Here is an 18307-nt window from a genome sequence, read left to right as displayed (position 1 = left end):
CCAGTGACCAGGAACTTAGATGAGTATAAGACAAACAGGGAACTTATTTTCTTAAAGACTAAACTAGTAACTTTTTAGCTGATATGGGACAGATCCTAGGTAAAGATTCTCCATCCCCCACCCCCCAGCCCCACCTAGGAGTGGTGCTATAGAAAGCCTGCTTAAGCTGATAGAAGATCAAGGGCTACTTATAACTTGGGAACAGGCAGCTAGACTTCTGGGTACATTAAAATGCACCTCCTCTTGGTTCTTAGAGGAAGAGCAAATCTCTCTAAATAACTGGGCATTGGTTGGTCAACAGCTCTTCGCATATTACAATGAAAATGGTCCTCATTCAATTTCCATTGAGGCATTGTATTTATACAGTTGGCCTTAAGATACCATATAAGTTCTAGGAGAAAAGGAAAAAACTCTAGGAATAGCCAAATGGGGAAGCCTGAGATAAAGGAGGAAGACAAAGAACAGATTAATGGCCATATCCCCATAGGGCATGGAGACTTAAGTGAGGCTCAAAGGTGGGATAAATCTGAGGCAGCTTCAGCCCCACCTAAGGAGCAGGTAATTGACTCTCCTCCATCAACTCCACCCTCCGGGATGGAGGGAGGAGGGGTAGTGGGGGGGCAGTGACAGTACCAGCACCTCCCCCCCAGCATCCAGCACCTTTCCCCCTGCATCCAGCTGCTCCTTTGAGTAGATTACAAGAGGGACTAATTAAGGCCAAAGAGGAAGGGAGAAATGTATTGGAATTTCAACACCACATTTTCCCTGTTATTCAACAGTTTAATTCTTCAGGTCAAGAAAGTAGAAGATACTCTCCTTTTGATATAGATATCCTCAAAGACCTGAAAAAAGCTTGCACTCTTTATGGGGCTACATCAGCTTAGAATTTGGCTTTTGAAATCTTGACCCCTAATGACTAGAAATCTATAGCAAAGATATGCCTAGAATCTGGACAAAACTATTTGTAGCTTTCTGAATATAGTGAGCTCTGTAGGATACAAGCCCAACAAAATAGTCAAAGTGGAGTTCATGCTGCAATCACCTGTGACCTACTAACAGGTGTAGGTCCTTATGCAGATGTCGCAGTACAGATTAATTATTCCAGAGCAGCATATGAGCAAATTGCTGCTAATGCTATCAAAGCGTGGGCTTCTCTCCACAATAAAGACGACAAGGGTGGGGCCTTCACAAAAATAACACAAGGACCAAATGAACCCTTTGCTGACTTTATGGGACGTTTGCAGACAGCTATCACAAGAACGAATGGAGAAAATCCAATAACAGACATTTTGATAAGGCAACTTGCTAAGGAAAATGCTAATGAGGTTTGCAGAAGAATTATACTAGGACTGTGCAAGAATGCTCCTTTAGAGGAGATCATAAGACACTGTGCCACAGTGGGCACAGATGCCTTTTATAGCCAGGCTATGATGCAGACTTCCCAAAATCCAAACATGGGAAGATAGAGTCCCTCTTGGCAAGGGACTTCCAGAGAAACTCGTAGATGCTTTCAGTGTGGAAAAGTAGGGCATCTGAAAGCTCAATGTTGGTATAGAGATAGAATGGGAAAAAAAGGTGGAAGAACAAGACCCAATACCCCATGTCCAAAATGCAACAGAAGCTTCCATTGGGCCTCAGAATGTAGACAGATTCAGGGAAACGGTATGAGGAGCCCAGCCCCAAGGCCCAAGGCAAAAAACACTTGGGGCATGATGGCAGCCAATGGTGCACCCAGAGAGTACCTAGAAGTCCAGTACCCAGACATGACCAATCAGCCAGAAAGCCATATGATGGGAGAAGGGGATTACACAGTCAACCAGCCAGGAAGCAACCTGATGGCAGAAAAGAATTACAATTGGGGAGAATAGAGCTGTATGCAGCTGGGACAACTGAGATACCCCCTGGAGAGGTGAAATCTGTTCCTCTCCAGCCTATGGATCCCTTACCTCCAGGCATAGTAGGCTTGACCATTTCACCTCCTTTTTGTACGTACAGAACAGTGTCCATCCACACACTGAGGTGGGAAACTGGGGAATGTGTAGATAATATCCCAGTCACTAATACAGATAGACAATGTGTAACTTATCACCCAGGAGAAGTAGTAGCATCAGGTTTACTCATACAGAATCCTAATAAGCAACCTGGTGATAGTCACCCAGATTCTGACTCCAGACCACAAAATCCAGAAATATACTGGACAGCAGCTGTAACAGCTGACTGACCTATGCTCACAATCTATATAAATGGCCTACCATTGGAAGGATTGGTAGACACAGGTGCAGATCGTACAGTCATTAGAGGTGCCAATTGGCCCAGTCACTGGCCAAAGATTAAAGCAGACACCTATATGTCTGGAGTAGGAGGTTTAATAGCAGCTGAAGTTAGTGCTGCCCCTATGAGATGGACTTTTAAGGCAAAACAGGAGTTTTTACTCCTTTTATAGTTGAAAAAATCCCCATCAATCTGTGGGGAAGAGACGTTTTACAACAATTAGGGTTAAAAATGAGTACTTCGGTTTTTTAAGCAGGGCTGCTGTTGAAGGCCTGCCAACACTTTCACCTGTTCCTATCCAATGGAAAACTGATACACCAGTGTGGATAGAACAATGGCCCTTAGGTAGCGACAAAATTCAGGCCTTATTAGATATAGTACAGGAGTGGCCTGAACAAGGGCATTTACAACCTTCTCTAAGTCCTTGGAATTCCCCAGTGTTCGTTGTAAAAAAGAAATTGGGAAAATGGAGGATGCTCACTGATTTAAGAAAAGTGAATGAACAGATGGAAACTATGGGAACTCTTCAGCCTGGACTTCCATCTCCTACTCAATTGCCTAGAGAGTGGCCTCTTTGGGTCATTGATATTAAGGACTGTTTCTATTCTATCCCTCTGGATAAGGAGGATATGAAAAGATTTGATTTTTCAGTGTCCAGAATTACTTAGCTGAGCCTTATAAAAGATATGAATAGACAGTTTTGCCACAGGGAATGAAAAACAGCCCCACTATGTGTCAAATGTATTTTGCTGCTGCTCTTGCTCCAATAAGAAAAGCATTTCCAAAAGTTATGCTATTACATTATATGGATGATATATTGGGATGTGCACCTGAGGAACAAATGCTAGAAGCATGTCTACAAAAGACCATAGAAACACTAAGATACTACAAATTGTACATAGCTGAAGAGAAAATTCAAAGACATGCTCCTTTTCAATATTTAGGATATGAAGTATACCCTAAGGTGCTTACAGTACAAAAACTGTCCTTAAGAACAGAGAAGCTAAACACCTTAAATGATTTTCAGAAATTGATAGGAGATATCCAGTGGGATGCGACCAGTGTTAGGCTTGACTACCTATCAGTTACAACCATTATATGATATTTTAAGGAGAGACAGTGCTTTAAATTCACCACGCCAGCTTACAAAAGAAGTTCAAGAGGCTTTGAGAAAAGTTGAACTGGCTTTATCCAATGTGGTTGAAAGAGTCACTCAAAAACCCTTGGAAATATCAGTTTTTGCTACACAAGAGGCACCCACAGCAGTCCTTCATCAAGGAGACAGTATGATAGAGTGGGTGAACTTCCCAGCACAACCAAAACAAAGTCTTACTCCTTACCCAGTGCTTGTGGCTAGAATTTTGTTAAAGGCCATTAAGCAAGGAGTACAATTATCTGGGGCAAGACCTGATAAGATATACACCTTTTACACCAATACACAAATTAATGTGTGTTGTGAGACCATCCCAGAGTGGCAAATTTTATTAGTCATGGCTCCAAATTTTACACATGCGTCTCCATTAAAGATAACCAGACTTTTACATAATTGGCAATGGATTCTTGAAGAAAAAGTTTCTAAACTTCCTCTTAAAGGACCAACTATCTTTACAGATGCGTCCAAACACAATATTTGTGCTGTATACTCTCATGACTTAACTATAAAGAGAGTAGTCAGAACTCCTTTTCAGTCCACTCAGTAGAACAAATTATATGCAATCATGTTAGCTCTCACTTATTACCCAGGCAACATAAATATAATATCTGATTCAGCCTATTCAGTAGGTGTGGTACAAAGAATTGCCACAGCCCAAATAAAATTTGCAGCTTCTAATATATATCGGCTCTTTGAGGAACTTCGGGAGCAAGTGAGAAAACATCCAGGTAAGATTTATATCTTGCATATCCACTCGCATAGTGGACTCCCAGGTCCTATTAGTTTTGATGGGAATTCAAAGGCAGATAGCCTTTTAACTATGTTAGCCAGTGCGCCTTTATTTTAGGAGGCCCAGGAATCCCATTCTAAATACCATTCTGCTGCTTGAGCTTTGCATTTACAATTTGGGATTACAAAAGAGGAAGGAAGGAGCATAGTAAAAAGCTGTACAGCTTGCCTTCCTTTCCACGCTCCTACACTGCCTCCAGGGAAGAACCCTCGTGGTTTGAGACCCAATGAAATCTGGCAAATGGATGTGACCCATTATAAATCTTTCGGTCGCCTGTCTTTTATCCATGTTGTGGTAGACACCTTTTCAGGATTCACTTTTGCCATACCAGCAGCAAAAGAGATAGCCCGAGTGGTCACTGAATTCCTCACGCAAGCATTTGCCATTATGGGTGTGCCACAAGCAATAAAAACAGACAATGGACCTGCATATACTTCTAAACACTTTGGACGCTTTTGTGCACAGTATAAGATTTTACACACCACTGGCATACCCTTTAATCCTGAAGGACAGGCAATAGTAGAGAGGAGAAACAGAGACATTAAAATGCTGCTCCAAAAACAAAAGAAAGGGGGAGCCACAGGTAACCCTAAAGAGCTACTAAATCTAGCACTTTATACTATTAACGTCTTGATTTTTGACAAAGATGCACTGGCTCCGGCAGATAGGTTTTATAACCCACCGGAAGGGCAGTGTCCAGTGCAAGCAGTTCTACTATCTTTAGATAATCGCCAGGTGATGTGGAGAGACCCAGAAAGTGGTGAATGGAAGGGACCAGATAGGCTAACTGCTTGGGGAAGAGGGTTTGCTTGTATCTCTACAGGTGGAGAAGGAATCAGATGGGTCCCAACGAGCCATATTTGCCTTGTCTATCTCAGAGAGATGGAGCAGACCCTTGAAATGAAGGAGAAGACCCAAGAAACATCGGGTGGTTCTGTTGCTGATTGTGCTCACCATTGAAAGAGTGTGGCAGTTATGGCGTTTGACTCATGGACATAGAAAATCATTGGACTTCAAAACCCTCAGAAATCATTGGATTCTCTGAGACATTAGATTGTTGTAGAACTTTAAATCCCTCAGGAATCATTGGATTCTTTGAGACATAAGACTTGAAATCCCTCAGGAATCATTGGATTTTCTGAGAAGTGATAAGATTGTTACAGGACTTCAAAATCTGCTGGAATCATTGGATTCCCTAAGACATAAAAAGACTTGCTGAACTTCAAAAACTTGGGGGGATCATTGGATTCCCTGATATGTGAAGCAATGGACAATAGATTGGTTTTGGACTATCTCTTAGCTGCTGAAGAAGGTGTATGTGTGACTGCTGTTTACATACTCTCCTTCTAGGACTTCTGGCAATCTTTTACAACACAATGTTGATTTATATTGTTTGTTATATCATTACTTGGGTGTATAATTCATGATTGTTACACCACATCAAGCCTGCACTGACTGTGGGGAGAGTCATCACTAATAGCCTCTGCGTTGTTGCTATGTGCTTGTGTAATACTTCCCATGCTGATGGGTTTGTGCATAATAAGACCCTTCAGCCCAGAAACCTGCTAGCAACCCCTACTTCCCTTTGGTGCTTTTCATCTCCCTTCCTGAGATGTCAGGGAGGGTGTGATTATCTCCTTTTTAGTGCTTTCACCTCCCTTCCTGAGAAGTCAGGGGGGTCGTAATCACCTCCTTTTTGGTGCTTTCACCTCCTTTCCTGAGAAGTCAGGGAGGATGTGATCACCTCCCCTTGGGGGTTCTGACCTCCCTGAGGAGTCAGGGATGGCATGATCACCTGTGTTCTAAAACAAAAGAAAGCGGGAGATGTAATGGGTTGAGGCTTGAGTTGATGCACTGAGGTCCCAAGCACATGAGGCTAAATAGTAATTTGACCATACTCTATTAATATATAAGCTTGGAGAAAGAATAGCCCCTGCCCACTCTTTGTGCAAATCCTGATGTGTTGTATATAGGAAATGACGATTTTGGTGGGTGGAGGCCAGGGTGAAAAAGGAAGGGGAATGAGAGACTGCTTGCTTTTGCCATTGCAACAACCTTTCAGCTCAGATCTCCCTCTGTTAGCAGGCTTCCTGTCGCAGCTGCCCATATTGCTATCACAATCTTTCTTGCCCATATTGCTATTGCAATCCTTATTCATCTCTTCACTTCAATAAAGATTGAAGATTTTTCCCTTAACCTGAATTCCTGACTCCGGCTGATTTTAAATACGTAGTCATTATATTGTGGTATATGAACATTATGGAATATTATTGTTCTGTAAGGAATGACCAGCAGGATGAATACAGAGAGGACTGGCGAGACTTACATGAACTGATGCTCAGTGAAATGAGCAGAACCAGGAGATCATTATATACCTCAACAACGATACTCTTTGAGGATGTATTCTTATGGAAGTAGATCTCTTCGATAAAGAGAGCTAAATCAGTTTCAATTGATCAAGGATGGACAGAAGCAGCTATACCCAAAGAAAGAACACTGGGAAATGAATATAAACTGCTTGCATTTTTGTTTTTCTTCCTGGGTTATTTATACCTTCTGAATCCAATACTCCCTGTGCAACAAGAAAATTGTTCGGTTCTGCACACATATATTGTATCTAGGATATACTGTAACCTATTCAACATGTAAAGTAATGCTTGCCATCTGGGGGAGGAGATGGAGGGAGGGAGGGGAAAAATTGGAACAGAAGTGAGTGCAAGGGATAATGCTGTAAAAAAAAAAATTACCCTGGCATGGGTTCTATCAATTAAAAGTTATTTAAAAAAAATTTTTTTTTGGAGTTTGACATCATATTGACAAGTGGAAATGGCTCTTCTAGTTGTATATGTTTAAGCTAAATTGGATTGCTTGCTGACTAGGAAAGGAGGGATTAAAATTTGGAATTCAAGATTTTGCAAGGATGAATGTGGAAACCTATCTTTGCCTGTATTTTGATCAGTAAAAAGCTATTATTACTATTTTAAAAAAGAAATGTCTCTTCAATAGCAATCTCATTTAAATATTTCCATACTACTTTACATTGGACACAGCTTTATATAGAAATGAAAAGCCATTAATGATGCTGTCAGATTTCCTAAACAAGGCAGTAAGAAAGTTCTTACAGAAAGATGATTGAGTAAATAACTAGCACCATGGACAGAGCTCACTGTGAATTAATATGAATGTAAGCTAATTGTAAAGAGCCAGAAATTGCATTGAGTTCAAAAATTATACTCAATTCTTCAGTCACTTTAATTAGTGAAATAATAAAGAGCAATGTAATCAAGACATGGAATAAAGTTCTTTAAAGAGACATTTTTGTCTTATTTCTGAATACCAAGTCAAGATTGTGGACCTAGTGGTCTTGGAAGACATCAAAGACAGCACAGAAAATGAGAGCATTTTGAGTGAGTTTGATAAATTTCAGGAGACAATGATCATAGCAGAGAGACTGGAGGAGGTACAAAGGGCCTAACCACAAATGAGGGCTCTGATAGAATGGAACACCAACAGTTAAAAAGGAAAAACAAAGCATAAGAGAAAACTTGACCATGTGTCTTGGAAGGATTTCTGTTTTACACAAAGATGGGTTAGAGGAGACTCTCAACACTTACATGAACTGATATTAAATGAAATGAGTAGAACCAAGAGAACATGGTACATGGCAACAACAAGATTATGCGATAATCAACTCTGATGGCTGTAGCTCTTTTCAACAATGAGGTGATTCAGACCAGTTCCAATAGGCTTGTGATGGAGAGAGCCAGATGCATCCAGAAATAGAACTATGGGGATCACAACATAGTAATTTCACGTATTTATTGTTATTTGCTTGTTTTTTTATTTCTTATTTTTCCCATTTTTGATCTGATTTTTCTTGTGCAGCACCATAAATGTGGTAATATGTATAAAAGAATTGCATATGTTAAACATAAAAAGAGACTCTCCACAAGAATATCCTGTAATGTTCTGGCTTAGCTTTCTGGGGGTCTTGGGACCAGCCTTTGTCAGGAATAAAGTCCAAAGTCTTTATTATCTCCTTCACAGTCTGTCTCCTTCATCTGGGACCCAGCTAGCTTTCTGGAGGCTCTCCGGAACGGGTCTTGGTTTCAGTGGAGGAAATGCAGGAGGCAGGCAGCCATCAGAGGCTGGTCCAAGATGGGATGTCTGTGGCTGACTTTGTCCTCAGTTTATATACTCTATTATAATTACATCATTAGAGTATACTGAGTATAATGCAATCATTATATCACCAGGAAATCATTATTTGTTGTAAGATTAAACTAATCATACTAGAGAACTCACATGCTAAACTAGATAACCATTATATTTTCAAGTCCACTGAGTTAACATCTTGTTGTAAGAATCCTTGTTTCAAGTATATTTCTCCATAATTCTAGCCCATTAAAATACCCAGAGCTGGAAGTCACATACAATGCCCTCACAAAGAGCATTTGCCTAATTGGTTGCAGATGTCTACAAAACAAAGAGTGAAATTCTGCACAAGCTACAGGAGTTGGCTCAGAAATCCTTTCATCTTCCTCCTCAGATAATTCAGTTTTTGTAACAGATAAACTATGAGATATTCTCTGAATCTCTTTTTGGAGGTGAGAAAATTCCTACTGTTTATGAATTGGAAGGTGAAATAGTGGTGCAGATTGACTCCTCTCCACAGGTTCTTTCAGCAACTGAAAAATATGAAGAAAACCTTGTACTTCAAGTGCATCAAAAAAGGTAAACAGTGGGATTCTTAGTGATTCTCAGTAGAATACACTCCACAATTTGAATGAAAAATTCAAATGCTCTGCAAAGACTGTAATAATAGAAGAGCAAAATTCAGACACTGGGGTGAAGATAACAATTGCTGGTTGTGTTAGTCTAGTTTCTGAAAGCTATCAGCTATTTTGTGAATTCAAAGAAAAACCACAAAAATACAAGAAAATTGTTACTATGATTTCTAAAGTATAGGAAGATGGAAAATAAGCAAATCTAACATGAACTCAGGATGAAAAATGTGAAGGCAGATTTCAAAATTTAAGCTAATAAAAGAAGCATTTTCTGAATTGCCCCAAAGGAGAAGTGATGAACAGACTGGCCATGGTTAAACAAAAACTGGATTCAATACAGGTTTAAATGTTAGCATTGATCAGCAAGGAACTAAAATCTTCAAAGACAATGAAGCATTAAAGTATAATTATTTAATTTGGCTACAAGAAGATGAATAGGAGAGCAGTAGGGGGCAGTATTGATGGGCAAAAGATGAACTATAAGGTAACCTTAGAATATGACATATTTTCAGTTAGGAAAGTGACTTGACATGGTTTTCAGTAGATTGGTGGCAAGTGAAGCAATTGAAACCCTCAAGCACTATGAAGGCCTAGGCAGCTGCACTCTCTAAAGCAGCAGGCCCAGAGCTACAGAAGACTGTGATCACATAATCCAGCAACTGGATCCTTCTCAGCTGGGCTATAGTCTCATCCCCTGGACATCTCCCATATCAACAAGTGATTCATGCTGATGGTCCTCAGTGGAAGCAAGAAGATGTTTACAGAAGAAAGTGGTTACAAAAAACTGCTATCACAGAAAATCTTTATCTGGCTGGACAATTTGGATCCACTTCAATGGTTATCCCAACTCCTAGCTCTAGGGACTTTGGTTTCCCCTTAAAGAAGAAAATGTCCAATATATAGAAAATGAGAGCATTTTGACTTAGTTTGATAAGCTTCAGAAGACAGTGATCATAGCAGAGAGACTGAAGGAGGTACAAAGAACCTATCCACAAATGAGAGCTCTGAAAGAAAGGGACACCCAAAAAATAGAAAGGAAGGGCAAATTATAAGAGAAAACTTGACCATGCAGCCTGGAAGGTTTTCCATTTTACACAACTATGGGTTAGAAAAGATTCTCACAATGAACATCCAGAGCTGAAAGTCACATACAATGCTATCCCATTGGTATCAGTCGATCAAGGAAAATTTCCAATTGCTTCACTTGCCACCAATCTACTGAAAACCATGTCAAGTCACTTTCCTGACTGATAATATGTCATATTCTAAGGTTACCTTATAGTTCATCTTCTGCCCATCAATACTGCCCCCTATTGCTCTCCTATTTATCTTCTTGTAGCCAAATTAAAATTTTCAGGACTCCCAAAATAAACATAGCTTCAAAAAGATTCATTGTGTTGCTTCATCTTGGGAGACAGCTCTTTCCAAAGTTAAATATAGAAATATGTGAACTTCCATCAAAACTGGTGAAGATCTGAGCATCTTGCTTATGGAGGGAGATATTCAAGATGCTAAGATGAGTATCACCGTTTAGGAACTATTCCTCAAGGTGATTTTGAAATAGAAGTAGCCTAATCCCTATGTAACTAAGATCACATAGCTCTCCAGCAAGTTATCCTAGTGAGATTAATGTAGATTTAGTCTGAGGCTGAAATCCTATTCTCCTCAGTGTGTGTAAGTTCAGAACATCTCAATCTATATGCATTTATTAAAGATTAACTTTATAGCTGGCATTTTGCTAAGTGCTGGTGACACAAAGATTTCTGTTTCTGACCTCAAGGAAAGTACCATTTAATAGAAGAGCAAACTATGTACATAAAATAGATATACAGAATGGATGAATGTAATCTGGAAGGGGAAGGCATTAGCAGTTAACATTAGCATTAACAGAATTCTTTTTATTCGTCTGACATTTAGGTCAGAAAATTTAGTCAACTAATGTTTATGCACCAGGAACTAAGGTAAACACTAGGGATATAAGGAAAAATAAAAGACAATCCTTGCTCTTGAGCAACTTACTATCTAATAGGAGAGAGTAATTGTACTTTGCACATCATGGAGGTTAGGGTGCAGTGCCCCCTGGATCAGGAAAATTTATGTAAAATGTTTTGGTCTTCCCTTCCTACTAACAAAGTCTGAATTGCCTTCTTTTTCTTTAATAAGGTGTTTACAGTATTAAAAGATAAAATATATTAAGATTATATAATACTATAGCTATCTATATAGACAGATACATAGATAAATATAGCTATTGATATGCTGAGTTTCTAAACTTTTTCTGTATTATCTACTGGCCTTTGTGTGTCATCTGTAGCTTCAACAAAATTCCCCAAAAATTCCCATTTAATTTCTTATGCCATCATGCCATATATAGAAATGGGGATGAGGAAAAGCATTATGTGGAAAGAAAAAATGTACAAGTAAAACCTGTAATGGGTCAGAATTCTGGAGAAAGGTGTTGACTCAGTGGCATTGATGAGACAATGATTATCTAGTTTAGCATGGTGATTAATAGTTCTCTAGTTCAGTAATGTCCTTAGTACTTAATATAGTTCTACAAGATAGACACCTATTCTACAAAAATTACACCTACAATGATATAATTATAATACAGTATATAAGAGCCAACAAGGACTGGAAGAGGGACTTTCATTCCAGTTCCCACCCTTGTGGTGGCTGGTCTGTCCTTATTTCTCCACTGAAATCAAGTCCCATCTGAAAGACCTCCAGAAAGCTAGCCCGGGCCCTAGGCAAGGAGAATAGACTATGAAAGGGATAATAAAGAATCTGGACTTTATCCCTGGCTATTCTCTTGGTGATTACTCTGCTGAAAGAAAGGCTGGTCCAAAGACCTCCAGAAAGCTAACCAGAACATTACAAAAACCTATGTACAAACAAGCTATATACAGGATAAATTGGAAATTATCAACAAAGAGAATACACTAAAATTAAGAGAGACTGGGAAACCTTTCCAGTTGAAGGTAGGATTTTAGCTGAAATTTGAAAGAAGTCAGGCAAGCCAAAGAACACAGATGAAAGGCAAACAGTGAAAATATGCAGTAGGAAAATGGGCTGTCTCAAAAGTAGCACTTGCAAAGTGCACCTGGAATGGACTATATAGAGTTCTCCCTTACATGGAATATGGCCATATTCTCTACTGCTCTTCTCCTGTCCTCTCTCCTCCCCTCCCCCTGACCTCTCCCCTTCTCTTCCTCTTCCTTCCCCTTCCTTCCTCCCTTCCCTTTCCCTCTCTTTCCTTTCCCTCCTCTTCTCTTCTTTCTCTGTCTCTCTTAATAAAATCATTTCTCTACCTCTTTCCTCCCCAAATATATAATGAAAAAATGAAAATGAAAGAAAACTTTCATAATAAGAATGCATAGTTAAGCATTGGACATGTCCTAAAAGTATCTATCAAAATCTGCCTCCTGAATTCATCACCTCTAAATAGATAGGTAGGATGCATCCTCATCAGTCTTTTGGAATCTTGGTTGGTCATTGAGTTGATAGGAGACCTTAAGCCCTTTAAAGTCATTTGAAAAACCCATTTTTTCAGTGTAAACATTTTCATGATGTTCCACATATTCTTATTGACTTCTTCATTGAAACACAAGTTATTTGTTAGAAGAAATTATTGCATTCTACATTTGTATTTTCTATTCCTTGGTACAATGTCTTGCATATAGTAGGAGTTTAGTAAATGCATATTGACCTCCTGACCTCCCCTGTCTCCCTTCTGCTTCCACAAAGTCATACAGCAGTAATAGTGACTGACGTAGCCCTTTGGGGGCAGACCATCAGGTCTGAGGAAGCAAAAGCTTTCCCATAAAGTTTGCATCATGACCAAGGGACTGCCTGATCCTACTTTGTCAGGGAAACGCCTGCTAATATTTTGGACATCTTTCTATTTTAGCTAACTCTATGGCAAGGACTCCTTAATTTCCAGGTTTTAGGATTCTATCTGTACTATAGCCTAAGGATTTCTCTTTTGAAATCCCATTTGATCCAAACCATTCTTAATGTATAAGCCAGGCCATATATAACTTAGCCTACAAACAAAGAATGAAAACAGCATTCCATATCAAATATCCAAATCCTTCTTGACCTATTATGCTTTTGATGGAATCTCTGGGTTAAACATTGTCACACTTAAGATAGTATATAAATATTAGCTATAATGAGCATTATTCTGCTGTACAATTTTTTCATATCACACAACTCTTCTTGCATAAATTGTTTTCCAAAATGGTTGATAAAAGAAGCAAAAGTAAATTAACATGGTCAAATATTTTGTTACTAGCTTTTAGTGATCACAATTAATGCTGGTGTGAATATTTGTAATGCATGTAATGATAATGTCAGTATCACTCCCCCAACCTCCCTGTGTTTCTTGACTTTAATCATGTAATTCAAGTGTTTTAATGTGTCTTAATGCTTGATACTCTGAATTTTCACACATCAGGATCAATCTTCTGTCTTCACCCCAAATTATTTCGTTGGCTGGCTTTGTCCCTAAATAACTCATTGCTAGGTCCTCTTAGTCAGCAATTTCATTTTATATTATATCTAACAAAATTATCTGCTACATCAAACCAGTCAATGTATACTTTTCTAATAATCACAAAATAGTTCTGAGATTCAATGTTCCTTAATTTTTAACTCTTGTTGTTCTATACAAAAGCACAACTAACTCAGAACAGCAGATTTTGCTCTACACTAGGGAATCATCTCTACAGTGGCTTTATTCGTATTGTTTATATGTAAACTTCATATTTATTTTTATCTTTGACTTCTTTCAACCATCAAAATTGTCAGAATCTAGAAGGATCATGGTTACATGCGTAATCATTGTTTCAAATGTTTATATTACAGGGGTTGTAGAAACTGTTACTGTCTCTAAGATTAGAAAAGCAAGAAAAAATACAAATAGCATGTTCCGAAAAATTGTGTTGTCCTTGCAGTTGAAAACATCAATTGAGAAAACTGTCTCAACATAGAAGTCTTTTTCTTCTTGGAGTTAAGAAGAAAATAAATGTTTTATTTATATTCTATGAGGACATGTGACCAATCATGGAGACTACAGAGAAAATATGAACATGACAGAGGAGAAAATGACTTCTTATGAAATATTTTTGCTATATTTGTGATTTATGAGGATCTACAACTACTCTGTATGAGAGAGAGAGAGAGAGAGAGAGAGAGAGAGAGAGAGAGACTCCTTTCTTATGAAATTGTCCTTTGTTATTTTATGAGGAAGTTCTGAAAAAGAATTCTATGAAGAGCTTGAGAAAAAGTAAAAGACTGTTTTCTGTGATTATGGAAGAGCAGCCAATAAAATTAAGGACTAATCTTGAAGATAAATACTAGGAAGATGCTTACAAGATATTAATCATCAACAAGAACCAGCTACATTATTTGAAATTGCACTAATAGAATAGTGAAGAGGAGTTAACTATTGATATACAGAAGCTGTGAGGGAGCTCAGATCATATATATGAACCTAGTCATAAATTACAAGTTTTTAGGTTTGTTATCAATTTAATTTTTCATTTTTAAAAAATAATTGCTTTTTCTTTTCAAAATACATGCAAAGATAGTTTTCAACATTCATTCTTGTAAAGCCTTATGTTCCAAATTTTCTCCTTTCCTTCCCCCATTTTCCCCTAGGCAGCAAGTACTCCAATATATTTTAAACATGTGCAATTCTTCTATACATATTTCCACATGTATCATGCTGCACAAGAAAAATCAGATCAAAAAGGGAAAAAATTAGAAAAATAGCAAAAATCAAGCAAACAACAAAAAAGGTGAAAAATTATGTTGTGATCCACACTCAGTCTTGACAATCCTCTTTCTGGTTGCAGATAGCTCTCTTCATTGCAAGATCATTGGAATAGGCTTCAATCATCTCATCGTTGAAGAGTCACATCCATCAGAATTGATCATCACATAATCTTGTTGCTGTGTAAAATGTTCGCTTTGTTCCACTAACTTTACTTAGCATCAGTTCATGTAAGTCCCTCCAGGCCTTTCTGAAATCAACTTGATGATCATTTCTTACAGAACAATAATATTCCATAACAATCATACACCATAACTTTTCCAGCCAGTCATGACCCACTTGATGGGCACCTACTCAGTTTCCAGTTCCTTGCTACTTTAAAAACACTTTTGCACATGTGGGTCCCTTTCCCTTTTTTATGATCCCTTTGGGATAGAGGCCTGGTAGACACACTGCTGGAACAAAGGGTAGGTACAGTTTGATTGCTCTTTGGGCATAGTTGCATATAGCTCTCCAGAGTTGTTGGATCAGCTCACAACTCCACCAGCATTGTATTGGTGGTCCACGTTTCTCACATCCTCTTCAATATTTATCATTTTCTTTTCCTGTCATCTTAGCCAATTTGAGAGGTATGTAGTGATACCTCAGAGTAGTCTTATTGTGCATTTCTCTGATCTATAGTGATTTAGAACATTTTTATATGACTAAAATGGTTTTATTTCTTCATCTGAAAATTGTTGATTCATATCCTTTGACTATTTATCAGTTGGAGAATGGTTTGTATTCTTAAAAATTTGAGTCAATTCTCTATATATTTTAGAATGAGGTCTTTATTGGGGCCTTTGGATAAAAAGATTTTTTTCCCAGTTTTCTGCTTCCTTTCTAATATTGTCTGCATTGGTTTTTGTACAAAAACTTTTTAACTTAATATAAACCATATTATTCATTTGCACTTCATACTGTAACCAGTTCTTCTTTGGCCATAAATCCTCTTTTTATCACATATCTGATTCGTAGACTATCCTTTATTCTTCTAATTTGCTCATAATATTACTCTTTATGTTCAAATCATGAACCCATTTTAACTTATTTTGGTATAGGATGTTACCTGCTGGTCAATGCCTAGTTTCTGCCACACTATTTTCCAATTTTCCCAGCAATTTGTCAAATATTGTTATCCTAAAACTTGGGTCTTGAGGTTTATCAAACACTAGATTACTCTAGCCATTGACTATTGTGTTCTGTGAACCTAACCTATTCCTCTGATCAAGTACTCTCTTTCTTAGCTAATAAAAATGGTTATGTTGATCATTGCTTTATAATATAGTATTCTATCTGGTACAGCTAGACCATCTTCATTTGTATTTTTTTCATTAATTCCATTGAAATTCTTGACATTTTGTTCTAGATGAACTGTTATTATTTTTTTCTAGCTCTGTGAAGTGGTTTCCTGGCAATTTGAATGATATGGCCTGAATAATTAGATTAATTTTGTGGAATTGCCATTTTTATTATTAGCTTGGTCTACCCACAAGCACTTGATATTCTTCCAACATTAATTTGTTAATAAATTGTATATATAATGACTTTTATATTTATTCAATGATAATTAAGTTACTATTGGAAAAGGAGGTATCTACAATTCAACAAATAATTAATGTTTAATAAATTAGAGTAGAAAATTATGGTCATTAATGATAAAATTAGTAGTTTATTATTAAAAAACATATTAGGTCATTGTAACTCTCAAGAAAATGACAATGGAGAATGGTCTTGTGATGTCATCAGTGAAGAAAACTCATATTACTATATACAGTATATAATATATACTATATACAGTGTTCTCTTGGTTCTCATTTCATCCTTTATTATTTCATGTCTTTCCTTTTTTTTTTTATCCATGAAGTCTCCATTTCATTCTTTATTATTTCATATAAATATTTTCATTTTTTCTACTCTTTGTATTCTTGCATTACAAAGAGTTCTGAATTTGAACCCCTGAATTGCCATTCTAATTCTGACTCTTCCATTTACTGCCTGTTTGGGCAATTCATAGACCTCTAGTTTTGGATATCTTTACCTCTAAATTGAGGGTGTTGGACTAGATAATCTCTAAGGTCTCTTCTAGCTCAAGGACCAATTTTATGAGCCTGAGAGATTCAATTCACTGTTATGAGTTGTGAGCTGTGAGGCAACTCCTTTCATTTTAAAGTAATAATACTTACAGAGTGTTCTTTAACTTATGCCAAAATTTTCTCTATAACTTCCATCCATGATTCCTAATATGTCTTCTATGATAAATTTTCCACATGACAGTTCTTCATATATGTTTTAATGGTAAGAGCTGCATCTCATAAAAGTATATTTTCTTTTCTAAGCTATATATCCATCTTTTATTCAAAAATTTTTTGTGGTATGTCTTCAAGTGTCAATATTATTATTATTATTATTATTTTGCCATTTTATTTGATGTAGTCCAACTGATCTATGTCTTTGCTGAAATGGAGACAGTCAATAGACATTTATATAAGTACCTATTATATTCCAAGCACTGTGCTAAGTGCTGGGAATACAGAAAGAGGCCAAAGATAATTCTTGTCCTTAAAGAGTTCATCGTCTAATAGGGGAGAATATAAGCAAATAAATATATTCACAAAGGCTATATGCAAGATAAATGAAAATAAGAGGGAAGGCACTAGAATTTAGAGTGGTTATGTTGTGTCACACTTTCCTTTTATTGTCCTGCCTCAGTTTCCCTTAATTGTTCTGCCTTAATCACCCTAGTTGCAATTCCTTTTTCCTGTTTATTAAGAATGAGATTATTAGGACCGTGTCGATCTGACGACTCTGGTGTTCCAAAAGAGTCAAAAAACTCCAGATGTCCTTTCTCAGATACTTTATTGGCATTCTCTACATCTATCTCTCCAGACCTGTCTCTAGCTGACTACCTTCTTCACTCCCAATTTATCAGAATTCATGGTCCTACCCCAAACCTGTCAGCCCTGGGGGCAAAATGGATTCTGCTCTATCCCTACATAATCTCTTCTGCTCAGAAATTCAAATAAAATATTAACAACTCTTTAATCTCTATCTTCCCTCAGTTTCCTCTGGCATAACATTATGGAGGCTCCCCAGTGAGATATGGGACCAGAATTACATTATGGAGGTTCCCCAGTGAAATATGTGACTAGCATTACATTTTGGAGGTTCCCCAGTGCGATATGAGACCAGCATTACATTTTGGAGGTTCCCAAGGGATATAAAATCAGCATAACATTTTGGAGGTTCCCCAGAGAGATATGCGACCAGCATTACATTTTGGAGGTCCCAGCGAGATATGATATCAGCATTACATTTTGGGGGCTCCCCAGGAAGATATAAGACCATATTACATTTTGGAGGTCCCAGTGAGATATAATAACAGCATTATATTTTGTAGGTTGCCCAGAGAGATATGCAAGCAGCATTACATTTTGGAGGTCCCAGTGAGATGATAGCCACATATTTTGGAGGTTGCCCAGGGAGAC

This window comes from Antechinus flavipes, chromosome 3, assembly GCF_016432865.1.
Source record: "Antechinus flavipes isolate AdamAnt ecotype Samford, QLD, Australia chromosome 3, AdamAnt_v2, whole genome shotgun sequence".
In the NCBI taxonomy this organism is placed as follows: Eukaryota; Metazoa; Chordata; class Mammalia; order Dasyuromorphia; family Dasyuridae; genus Antechinus; species Antechinus flavipes.
This window is presented reverse-complemented; position numbering follows the sequence as displayed.